This window comes from Bufo gargarizans, chromosome 8, assembly GCF_014858855.1.
Source record: "Bufo gargarizans isolate SCDJY-AF-19 chromosome 8, ASM1485885v1, whole genome shotgun sequence".
In the NCBI taxonomy this organism is placed as follows: Eukaryota; Metazoa; Chordata; class Amphibia; order Anura; family Bufonidae; genus Bufo; species Bufo gargarizans.
This window is the reverse complement of record NC_058087.1, coordinates 89,965,171-89,976,921: the sequence shown is the minus strand read 5'-3', so window position 1 is coordinate 89,976,921 and position 11,751 is coordinate 89,965,171.

The following is an 11,751-nucleotide window of genomic DNA, read 5'->3' as shown; positions in this document are numbered from 1 at the left end:
TCCTCATCCGGTCAGCGTAACACCTTCACCACCAACTTCAGTACAGCCAGGGATAAATGACAGCAGGAAGTTTTAAAACGTATCTGTTTGGGGGACAACAGACCGATGAGTGGTTGGTGCTAGTGAGCCTCAAGCCCGGTCTGGTGGTGTGCGATAATTGGAGAAATCTCGTAGCAGCTCTGGGACTAGCCGGTTTGACGCACATCCCTTGTCTGGCGCATGTGCTGAATTTGGTGGTGCAGAGGTTCCTTAAAAATTACCCCGATATGTCAGAGTTGCTGCATAAATTGCGTGCCGTCTGTGCACGCATTTGGCGTTCTCACTCTGCTGCTGCTCGCCTGTCATCGCTGCAGCGTAACTTCGGCCTTCCCGCTCAACTCCTCATATGCGACGTGCCCACAGGGTGGAAATCCACCTTGCACATGCTGGCCAGACTGTGCGAGCAGCAGCAGGCGATAGTGGAGTTTCAGCTGCAGCACGCACAGGTGAGTCGCTCGGCGGAACAGCACCACCTCACCACCAATGACTGGGCCTGCATTTAAGACCTGTGTTTCTTGTTGCACTGTTTTGAGTACTCCACCAACATGGCCAGTGCCGATAACGCCGTTCTCAGTGTGACTATCCCAATTCTATGCCTCCTTGAAAAAACACTGCTGGCAATGATGGAAGAGGCTGTGGCACAGGAGGAGGAGGAGGAAGAGGGATCATTTTGTAGGGTTTCCGGCCAGTCATTCCCAAGTTGCTCCGAGGGTGGGTTCCTGCACCCACAAACCCAAGGTACACAATTGTCCAGCCAGGGCACAGTTCTGGAGGATGACAAGGTGGAGGATGAGGAGGAGGAACCATGTTCACAGCAGGTTGGCACCCAGACCAGCTCATGGCCATCACTGGTGCGTGGCTGGGGGGATACAGAGGACACAGACGATACACCTCCCACAGAGGACAGCTTTTCGTTGCCTTTGGGCAGCCTGGCACACATGAGCGATTACATGTCGCAGTGTCTCCGCAACGACCGCAGAGTTGCCCACATTGTAAATTGTGCTGATTACCGGGTGGCCACGCTACTGGATCCTCGTTACAAGGACAACGTACCATCCATAATTCCGTCACTGGTGCATGATCGTAAGATGCACGAGTACAAGCACGCGCTGGTAGACGCGCTGCTGGTGGCATTCCCACCTGACAGCGGGGGCACAGTGGAAGTACAAGGCAAAGGCAGAGGATGAGGAAGAGATCGCCAACACAGCTGGGGCACCGCCAGCAAGTCAGAAGGCAGGGTTAGCAGGGCCGAAATGTGGAAAAGCTTTGTCAGCACGCCACAACAACCAGCACCACCAGCTGATATGGAACGTCTTAGCAGGAGGCAGCATTTCAGCAACATGGTGGAGCAGTATGTGTGCAGAAGCCTACACATACTGAATGACGAGTCTGCCCTCTTCAACTTCTGGGATTGGGCACCAAATTGGGCACATGGTCTGAGCTTGCCCTTTACGCCTTGGAGGTGCTGGCCTGCCCTGCAGCCAGTGTATTATCTGAACGTGTGTTTAGCACGGCAGGGGGCTTCATCACAGACAAGCGCAGCCGCCTGTCCACAGCCAATGTGGACAAGCTCACATTCATTAAAATGAACCAGGCATGGATCCCAGAGGACTTGTCTGTACCTTGTGCAGAATAGACATGTATACCGGCACTAACCAGCCATTGTTATACTGCAGCGCAATTGCTCGTTCTTTTATTTTGGATATTTCACACTCTTTTGGAGTGTACCCTAATTTAAAAAAAATTAATTAAAACCAAAAACCTGTGTTGGCTACCTCGTCCTCCACCACCGCTTCCACCTACACGGCTTCTTCAAACTCCTACTCCACCTCATAAATGGAACTCCACCTCATAAATGAATTTTATTTGTATGTATTTTATTTTATGTCATTCCACTACTTTGTCAGTTACATTTTCTGGTGAAATTCACCAATTTTTGGGCGTGAAGTACCACTGCTATACCTAGTAGACAGGTTAAAAAAAAAATTGTCAGTTACATTTTCGGGTGGAATTCACAAATTTTTGGGTGTGATGTACCACTGCTATACCTAGTAGACCGCTAAAAAAATAAAAATAATTGTCAGTTACATTTTCTGTTGAAATTCACCAATTTTTGGGTGTGATGTACCACTGCTATACCTAGTTGACAGCTGAATAAATTTCAATAAATTTTCTTTAACATTTTTGGGTGACAATAAACAATTTTTTTCTGTCATAGACCTCTGCTCTACCAAGTAGACAGGTTAATATATTTCACAAATTTTTCTGTTACATTCTTGGGTTATACAATTTTAGACGTGAATAAACCCCTGCTCTGCATAGGTAACAGGGAATAACATTTCTGAAATTCTTCTTTAATTGATGCTCGCCACCTTCTTTGATTCAATGCTTAAACTTTAACAAGTTGTACCATATTTGCGCTTCAATAATTTGTCCCACATATCCGCTTTACTCTTTTCGCCAACATTTGCGCTTCAATATTTTGTCCCACATTTCCGCTTTACTCTTTTGGCCCACATTTGGGCTTCTGTAATTTGTACCACATTTGCGCTTTAACAGCTTTTCCCACATTTCCGCTTTACTCTTCTGGCCAACATTTGGGCTTCTGTAATTTGTCCCACATTTGCGATTTAACAGCATTTCCGCTCGATCCCAATTTTTTTAAATTAATTTATCTCCCTTAAATTTGGTCTCTTTTTCTTACTCTCCCTCTCCGGCGTGGAACCCTGATTCACTGATAACCGTGATCAACATGGTAGGCTCAGAAAAGAACATCGAAAGTTGATAGAGAAGCTTTCAAAATGGATGGTGGATGTCACTGGGGCACCTCTACATAGGTGACCGGAACATAAAAAAGCCCCCCTAGCTTAAACCCCCTTAATGACCAGACCACTTTTTACAATTCTTCACTACACTACTTTCACGGTTTATTACTCGGTCATACAACTTACCACCCAAATGAATTTTACCTCCTTTTCTTCTCACTAATAGAGCTTTCATTTGGTGGTATTTCATTGCTGCTGACATTTTTACTTTTTTTTTATATTAATCGAAATTTACTGAAATTTTTGCAAAAAATTGCATTTTTCACTTTCGGTTGTAAAATAAAAATAAAAAAATACATTTCTATATAAATTTTTCTCTAAATTTATTGTTCTGCATGTCTTTAATAAAAAAAATCTATAAGTGTATATTTATTGGTTTGGGTAAAAGTTATAGCGTTTACAAACTATGGTACAAAAATGTGAATTTCCGCATTTTGAAGCAGCTCTGAGCACCTGTCATGTTTCCTGAGGTTCTACAATGCCCAGACAGTAGAAACACCACACAAATGACCCTATTTCGGAAAGTAGACACCCTAAGGTATTCGCTGATGGGCATAGTGAGTTCATAGAAGTTTTTATTTTTTGTCACAAGTTAGCGGAAAGTCCCATATTCCACTAACTTGTGACAAAAAATAAAAACTTCCATGAACTCACTATGCCCATCACGAAATACCTTGGGGTGTCTTCTTTTCAAAATGGGGTCACTTGTGGGGTATTTATACTACCCTGGCATTTTAGGGGACCTAAAGCGTGAGAAGTAGTTTGGAATCCAAATGCGTAAAAAATGCCCTGTGAAATCCTAAAGGTGCTCTTTAGAATTTAGGCCCCTTTGGGCACCTAGGCTGCAAAAAAGTGTCACACATGTGGTATCGCCGTACTCAGAAGAAGTAGGGCAATGTGTTTTGGGGTGTATTGTTACATATACCCATGCTGGGTGAGAGAAATATCTCTCTAAGAGTCAACTTTTCCCATTTATTTATACAAAGTTGTCATTATAGAGAGATATTTCTCTCACCCAGCATGGTTATATGTAAAAAGACACCCCAAAACACATTGCCCTACTTCTTCTGAGTACGGCGATACCACATGTGTGACACTTTTTTGCAGCCTAGGTGCGCAAAGGGGCCCAAATTTATTTTAGGGGGGCATTTTTAGACATTTGGATTCCAGACTTCTCACGCTTTAGGGCCCCTAAAATGCCTGGGCAGTATAAATACCCCCCCAAAAAAAAAATCTTCTATGAACTCGCCATGCCCCTCAAAAGTGATCTTTTTATAGCGCCGCAGCGATTTTACGGTGTTTTTGCAGTGATCAGAAAAAAATAAAATTGTGTGTGCACAAGATGAGGCCTGATCGGGCGAACACTGCGTTTTTGTAGAGCCTATAGAACATGTCCTATTCTTGTCCGCAATTGCGGACAAGAAAAGGCATTTTCTATATAGTTCTGGCAATGTGCGGATCCGCAAAATGCGGAAAGCACATTGCCACGGTCCGTGTTTTGCGGATCCGTGGATCCGCAAAACACATACGGACGTCTGAATGGAGCCTTACAGGGGGGTGATCAATGATAGGGGGGTGATCAGGGAGTCTATATGGGGTGATCAGGGGTTAATGAGGGGTTAATAAGTGACAAGGGGGGTGTAGTGTAGTAGTGTTTGGTGCTACTTTACAGAGCTGCCTGTGTCCTCTGGTGGTCGATCCAAGCAAAAGGGACCACCAGAGGACCAGGTAGCAGGTATATTAGACGCTGTTAGCAAAACAGCGTCTAATATACCTTTTAGGGGTTAAAAAAATCGCATCTACAGCCTGCCAGCGAATGATCGCCGCTGGCAGGCTGTAGATCCACTCGTTTACCTGCCGATCCTGTGACATTTCGCAAATATTTTGTAGAATATTCGGCGAATATTTGCGAATTCGAATATTCGTTATATTCTACGTTTTTTTTACTAGAAAAATCGACAAGGTAATGATCGCGTAATATGCAAATTTTCGTAATGCTAATTTTTCATAATGCACATTTTTACCGCAAATTTTTCAATTGCCGAGCAAAAACATGATTCCTCCCTGCTTTTTGCTTGTGGGCCAATAAGTCATAGCACTATATAGAATATATTAGTTTTTTCGAATATTTGTAATATTCTAAAACAAGAATATATAGCAATACAGTGAATATTAAAAAAAAACTAATGTAGAGCAATTCAGCTAATATAGTGCTATAATCTTTTTTTTTTTTAATAGTTGTAATTTTTTTCCAATCAGAACGTCGTCAGATGAGAAAAAAATTACAACTATTAGACAAAGAAGATTATAGCACTATATTAGCTAAATTGCTCTATATTAGTTTTTTTTCGAATATTCGCTATATTGCTATATATTCTTGTTTTAGAATATTCTGAAAAACAAATATATTCGATATATATTTGTTTTTTAGAATATTCATCATTTTTCCCATTTAAAGTTATGATTCCTCCCTGCTTCTTGCTTGTTGGCCCACAAGCAAGAAGCAGGGAGGAATCATGTTTTTACTCGGCAATTGAAAATTTTGCGATATAAATTCGCATTACGAAAATTCACCAAAAGAAATCTTGGATATTCAAAATTACGAATATATATCACTATATTCTAAATATTTGCGATAAAAAAATCGCAATTCGAATATTCGTGATCAACACTAGGTATATATCAGTCTGCTCTATAACATGCTGCCTGCAGATTACAATTGTGCTTTTCTCTTAGGCCTAGTTCACACGACCGTATGGCTTTAATAGTTTTTTGCGGTCCGTTTTTCACGGATCCGTTGTTCCGTTTTTGAGTTCCGTTGTGTTTCCGTTTCCGTTCCATTGTTCCGTTCCGTTTTTCCGTATGCCATGTACAGTTTACAGTAATTACATAGGAAAAATTGGGCTGGCCATAACATTTTCAATAGATGGTTCAGAAAAAACGGAACGGAAACGGAAGACATACGGATGCATTTCCGTATGTGTTCCGTTTTTTTTGCGGATCCATTGACTTGAATGGAGCCACGACCCGTGATTTACGGCCAAATATAGGACAAGCTCTATCTTTCAACGGAACGGAAAAACGGAAAAACGGAAACGGAAGGCATACGGAACACATTCCGTTTTTTTTGCGGAACCATTGAAATGAATGGTTCCGTATACGGACCGTATACGGAACACAAAAAAACGGCCCGTACACCCGCAAAAAAAACGTTTGTGTGAACTAGGCCTTAGGCCTCATGCACACGACCGTTTTTTTTTAAGGTCCGCAAAAACGGGGTCCGTAGGTCCGTGATCCGTGACCGTTTTTTCGTCCGTGGGTCTTCCTTGTTTTTTGGAGGATCCACGGACATGTAAAATGAAAAAAAAATCTAAGTCAAGTTTGCCATTCAAATGATAGGAAAAAACGGACACGGATCACGGACACGGATCACGGACACGGATGACAATCTTGTGTGCATCCGTGATTTTCACGGACCCATTGACTTGAATGGGTCCGTGAACCGTTGGCCGTGAAAAAAATAGGACAGGTCATATTTTTTTCACGGCCAGGAAAAACGGATCACGGATGCGGCTGCCAAACGGTGCAGTTTCCGATTTTTCCACGGACCCATTGAAAGTCAATGGGTCCGCAAAAAAAAACGGAAAACGGCACAACGGCCACGGATGCACACAACGGTCGTGTGCATGAGGCCTTAGTCATTCATTTGTAAATCCACTCCTTCTAAAAATATTTCTCTAATTTTAACACAAAAGATCACTATTAGTTGTGATAACAGGCATGGATAATGCCGGAGATTTACTGACCAAAATGCACATAAATGCTCAATACCACATTTATTGTTTTAGACACTTTTTGCAACAAGAGGGTACGGTTTTAGCAAAAAAAATATATGTAAACTAAGTAGTGTTGAGCGAGCATGCTCGGCCGAACAGCATTTCTGGCTTGAGCATTGCTATGCTCGGCACATCACAGTGTTCAGCCGAATACTGCGTATGCTCGAACACAATGAAAATCAATGGGAGACCCAAACATTAAACCAGGCACCCCCTGCTCTGAAGAAGAGAGGGTGTCTGGTTCACAGAAAAAGGTTAGAAATTGATAGAAACACCACTGAAATGGTTTGGAAACAGCATGGGAAGGATGTCTGGATGCATCTTGGACTCCCATTACCTATTACATACAATAGACAATCACACAAAGGCTATATGCTAAAAGCCGGGTATGTGCAAGCCAACAATATATTCATGAGACAGATACAGTCGGCATATCTTACAATGGCAGCCTTATGCACTATGAGCTATTCAAAACCAGCTCTCATCTGACTGAGAGCCAGTAAGGCTACTTTCACACTGGCGTTTTGGATTCTGCTTGTGAGATCCGTTTCAGGGCTCTCATAAGCGGTCCAAAACGGATCAGTTTTACCCTAATGCATTCTGAATGGTTAAGGATCCGTTCAGAATGCATCAGTTTGCCTCTGTTCCGCCTCCATTCCGCTCTGGAGGCGGACACCAAAATGCTGCTTGCAGAGTTTTGGTGTCCACCTGACAATGCAGAGGCAAACGGATCCGTCATGACACACAATGTAAGTCACTGGGGACAGACATAATCTGGCACAATAAAGAACCGATCCGCCCCCTATTGACTTTCAATGGTGTTCAAGACGGATCTGTTTTGGCAATGTTAAAGATAATACAAACGGATCCATTCTGAACAGATGCATGCGGTTGTATTATCGGTGCAGATCTGTCTGTGCAGAGCCATGACAGATTCACACCAAACGCAAGTGTGAAAATAGCCTAAGCCTCAAAGTTACTTCATATCTGTTGGATTGCTTTGGTGGACCTGCGCACCTAGATCATTATCATTAGGGTGACAAAAAGGTTTCTGATTGTCCTAACATAATATTCAATAACCTTTCTATACAGTTTTCTCATGTAAACTCATTTGCATAATTGTGAGCATAAGCAAATTAGCAGAATCTGCTTGTTTTTCAGCTGAAACACCATTTGCATGGAAAATTTGCGATTAGAATATTTGCGATCAGCACTACTCATGAACAACGCCATTTATTGGATTCATAGTCTTATGACAAGACTATGAGTCCAATAGATGGCACTGTTCATGACGCATAAACAGCCCAATCTATTGGATTCATAGTCTTATCATAAGACTATGAATTCAATAAATGGCGCTGTTCATGCGTTATGAAAAGCGCCATCTATTGGTTTCATAGTCTTTTGTTCTGAACGGATGCATGCGTTTGTATTATCGGTGCGGATCTGTCTGTGCAGACGGATCCGCACCAAACGGCAGTGTGAAAGTATTCAGACGGCCGTAGTGCTTTGCAGATGCGCATAACACGGACACCGGCTATGTGCGTTCTGCAATTTGCGGACCGCACATGGCCGCAACCATAATAGAAAATTCCTATTCTTGTCCGCGATTGCAGATAAGAATAGGACATGTTCTATCTTTTCTGCGGAGCCGCGGTACAGAATAATAGATGCGGACAGCACACGGTGTTCTGTCTTTTGAGGGCTCATAGAAATGAATGGATACGCAGACCTTCTGCAAAATTGCCGGACGGCTACGGATCCGTACATACAGTCGGTGAATGGACCCTTATCCTAATGCATTATTGGAGAGCATTCCGTTCAGTATGCATCAGGATGCATCAGCTCAGTCCCTCTTACTTTTTGGCCGGAAAAAATACCACAGCATGCTGCATTTTCTCTCCGGACAAAAAACACTTGCCAGAATGCCAGAGTCGGCATTCATTTCCATTGAAATGTATTAGTGCTGGATCCGTCATTAAAATTGCCGCATTGATGGATCCGTTCTTACGGTCAGAGCATGCACAGAACTTTAAATCTTTGAAAAAAATAAATACGGATCTGACAAATGCATCCATGCGTCTGGATTGCTGGATCTGGCGACAGAACTGCCTGCTGGAATCCTCTGACACAAGTGTGACAGTAGCCTAATCGTGAATTTTTATCGCAAATTTTCCATATAGAAGGGTTATTAAATATTATGTTAGGACAATCAGAAAACTTTTTGTCACCCTAATGATAGAAACAAATAGGTCTGTGTGCTATCCGCAAAAAAAATGCAGACTGTGAATGGACCCAATATACAGTGGTGTGAACGCACTCTTACCGGTATTGTTACTAACTGTCCAGCTTCATGCAGAGGGAGGCCTATCACTACATAAGGAAGCTGCGGGACTACTCCTGTGTTTGTGGACAAAAGGGGTGGAGCAGGAATGGGAGGAGCTAGGAACAGGGCATGGGGGCCCAATTCAGATTCTTGCTATGGGGCCCAGTGATTTCTGTGCAGCCCCTGCCCACCACATGGTATAGGGTTTAGACAGTGGCGTAACTGCAGTGGAAGCAGCTGCTTCAGGGCTCGGGCTGACAAGGGGCCTGGCAGCGTGCGTGCCACCCTGTCTATCACTGCAGAGCTACACAACATTCACAGTCAACATATGGGGTCTATCAGCTTCTATCAGCTTCGCACCCCCCTATAGAACATCCGGGCCCCCCCCCCCCCTCCTAGTATACACAGACATAGGGGCTCCATGCCCTACCGCTCAGCATAGATCCTCCTAAGCTACAGGACCTTTGATGATGTCATGACCATGTAGGCTGGTAGAGCCTTTATGATCCTCATCCGCTCCTGACTTTGGCTTCAACATATGAGGTTAGCACCCTAGGCAGGGGCGTAGCTATAGGGGAAGCATGAGAATCTGCAGCTTTGGGGCCCTGACCCTGAACGGGCCCATCCAGGAGGAGGAGGACTAAAGGATTTGGTCAGGGCCCCCTCAACAGTATTACACAATGAAATTATATACATTGACAGTATAAACAGTGTATAAAACGGATGGAACAGCTGCTGGCCCTGGTCTGAGAGAGCGATCTTTACTAGCCACAGGAATGGGGGCGGCATGAAAGGAAGGGGTCGCTAAAAAATTACTGTGGGATGGAGCCCCGTTCAAAAATTTGCTGTGGGGCCCAGTCATTTAGAGCTACGCCACTGAGTCCCTAGGACTTAGAATTCTGGGTCCTTAGGGGTTAATGCCAGGATGTGTAGAGGACTCTATTGCTCATTTACACATTGCAGATTTGCAGAACTGTAAAGTTTGGGTTCGTACCGAGCTTTAGGGTTTTTTGTATCCGGACCCGAACCCGAACATTTCAGTAAAAGTTCATGTGGCGAAACCAACCTCGCCACTGGGTTTTGGAGAGGCCTGTTTAAAAGCCTCTTGCCTCAGGATTATGACCCATACTAACTTTTAAACCCCTGAACCTATTCAAGTGAATTTTGGATAGGTTTGTCCCCAAGTTATACTGTTTAAATTGATGTAAGTTATATGTATGGACAATGTAAACTCACAAAGTTGTAACAATTTATAATAAGTGTAACTTGTCAGCTTGGGAGGAATATGCTGGGTGTGTTTCTATTGTCCCATTGTGTGTTTAAAATGGTGATGTCTGTCCTGTTGTCTCCACATGTGTATTGGCGATTTCCCTTTGTCCTGAGAGATAATTGGATTGCTCCTCGGTTGTCTCCGGGACAGAGAGGAGGAAACCATGATGCATTGTGGGGATATGTTGTATCTGTCCTGTGTCGCAGTCTCTCTTCTGGTCCTCTGGGGGCGTGAACGATTGTTTGCTGTACTTACATTGTATGTGTTGTAATATACTGATTGGTTGTATTTCGAAACCCTGTGGGCAGTACTATGTTTGTTTTTTGTGAATAAAAGAGGCTGTACTTGAAGTACAGTCAGACCACTGCTTGACCCTCAACACGGAGCCTTGTCTCGTTATTGGGGGGATTCCCTGTATGCTGTTAGAGACTGATTGCCAGGAGTGTAAGCTGATTGTATGCTTTTCCTGTTCGTCTGCTAGCAGCTATTCGTGAGGTTCCAGTTTGGAGTGCTATTTTGTATCCAGTTCGGGGGTTTTGTGTTCTGCAGTAGCTGTGCCTGTCTCTCAGAAAGGGGCATATCGCCTAAACGGATTTTAACCCCTTGTCTGCTGAAACGGTCCGTTACAGTTCAAGTTCGGTATTCAGCGATTAAATGGCGCTTTGAAAAGGCTGCAGGGCAGCCAATCAACAAACGTTTAACTAGTGTGCCTGTTATGGAATATGATGGACACTTGTTTGTCACTTACAAAATGGTGTCTGTCCGAGAGACAACCCCCAGTATGCATTCTATGATTGAACCTATTTGCAGCAAAGACTTGAAACTGTCAGTAATTCCTCTGAGTCTATCATACATATGCCTTAAACTTGTTTCCTGTTTACATTCCTTCTTGCTAAAAGACCAATCATGTGAGCCCACTCCTCCCACTAATATGGAGGGTATATAATGTGAAGCCCCCACCTAATAAATTAGAGTTATGCTGTGACCTTATCTACTGTAGAGTGCCTACTGTGATTGGCCAAGTGCAGCATGTGACCCAGCCTCTATATAAGCTGGAGACATGTAGCGCCGCACATCACTCTGCTCTTACTAGTTGTAGCGATAGGATGCTGCTGGTGTGAGGGCGAGAAAAGGAAAGACTCTGATATCTGCACTTGGTGTGAAGTCAGCGATCTACAGCGTTTTTGTTTTTGTTTTAGGGGTGCAATGCAACATTTTTGTACCCTGCCCTGAGCCCAGTGAGACTAATAAAAAAGTTTTAATCCGTCTGTTAGTTAGGTGGGCGTCGGCGGCCATTTTGTGCAACAGCAGTGCACCAGCACAGCATATGTGCCAGGGACAATCATTTAATCCTGTTCTTGTAGTTCAGTGGCCGACATATACCCATTTGTAAAGTGCACCTGCACTGCATATGTGCAAGGGGAAGGGAAAATAATACCGTCAGTGAGTTCAGGG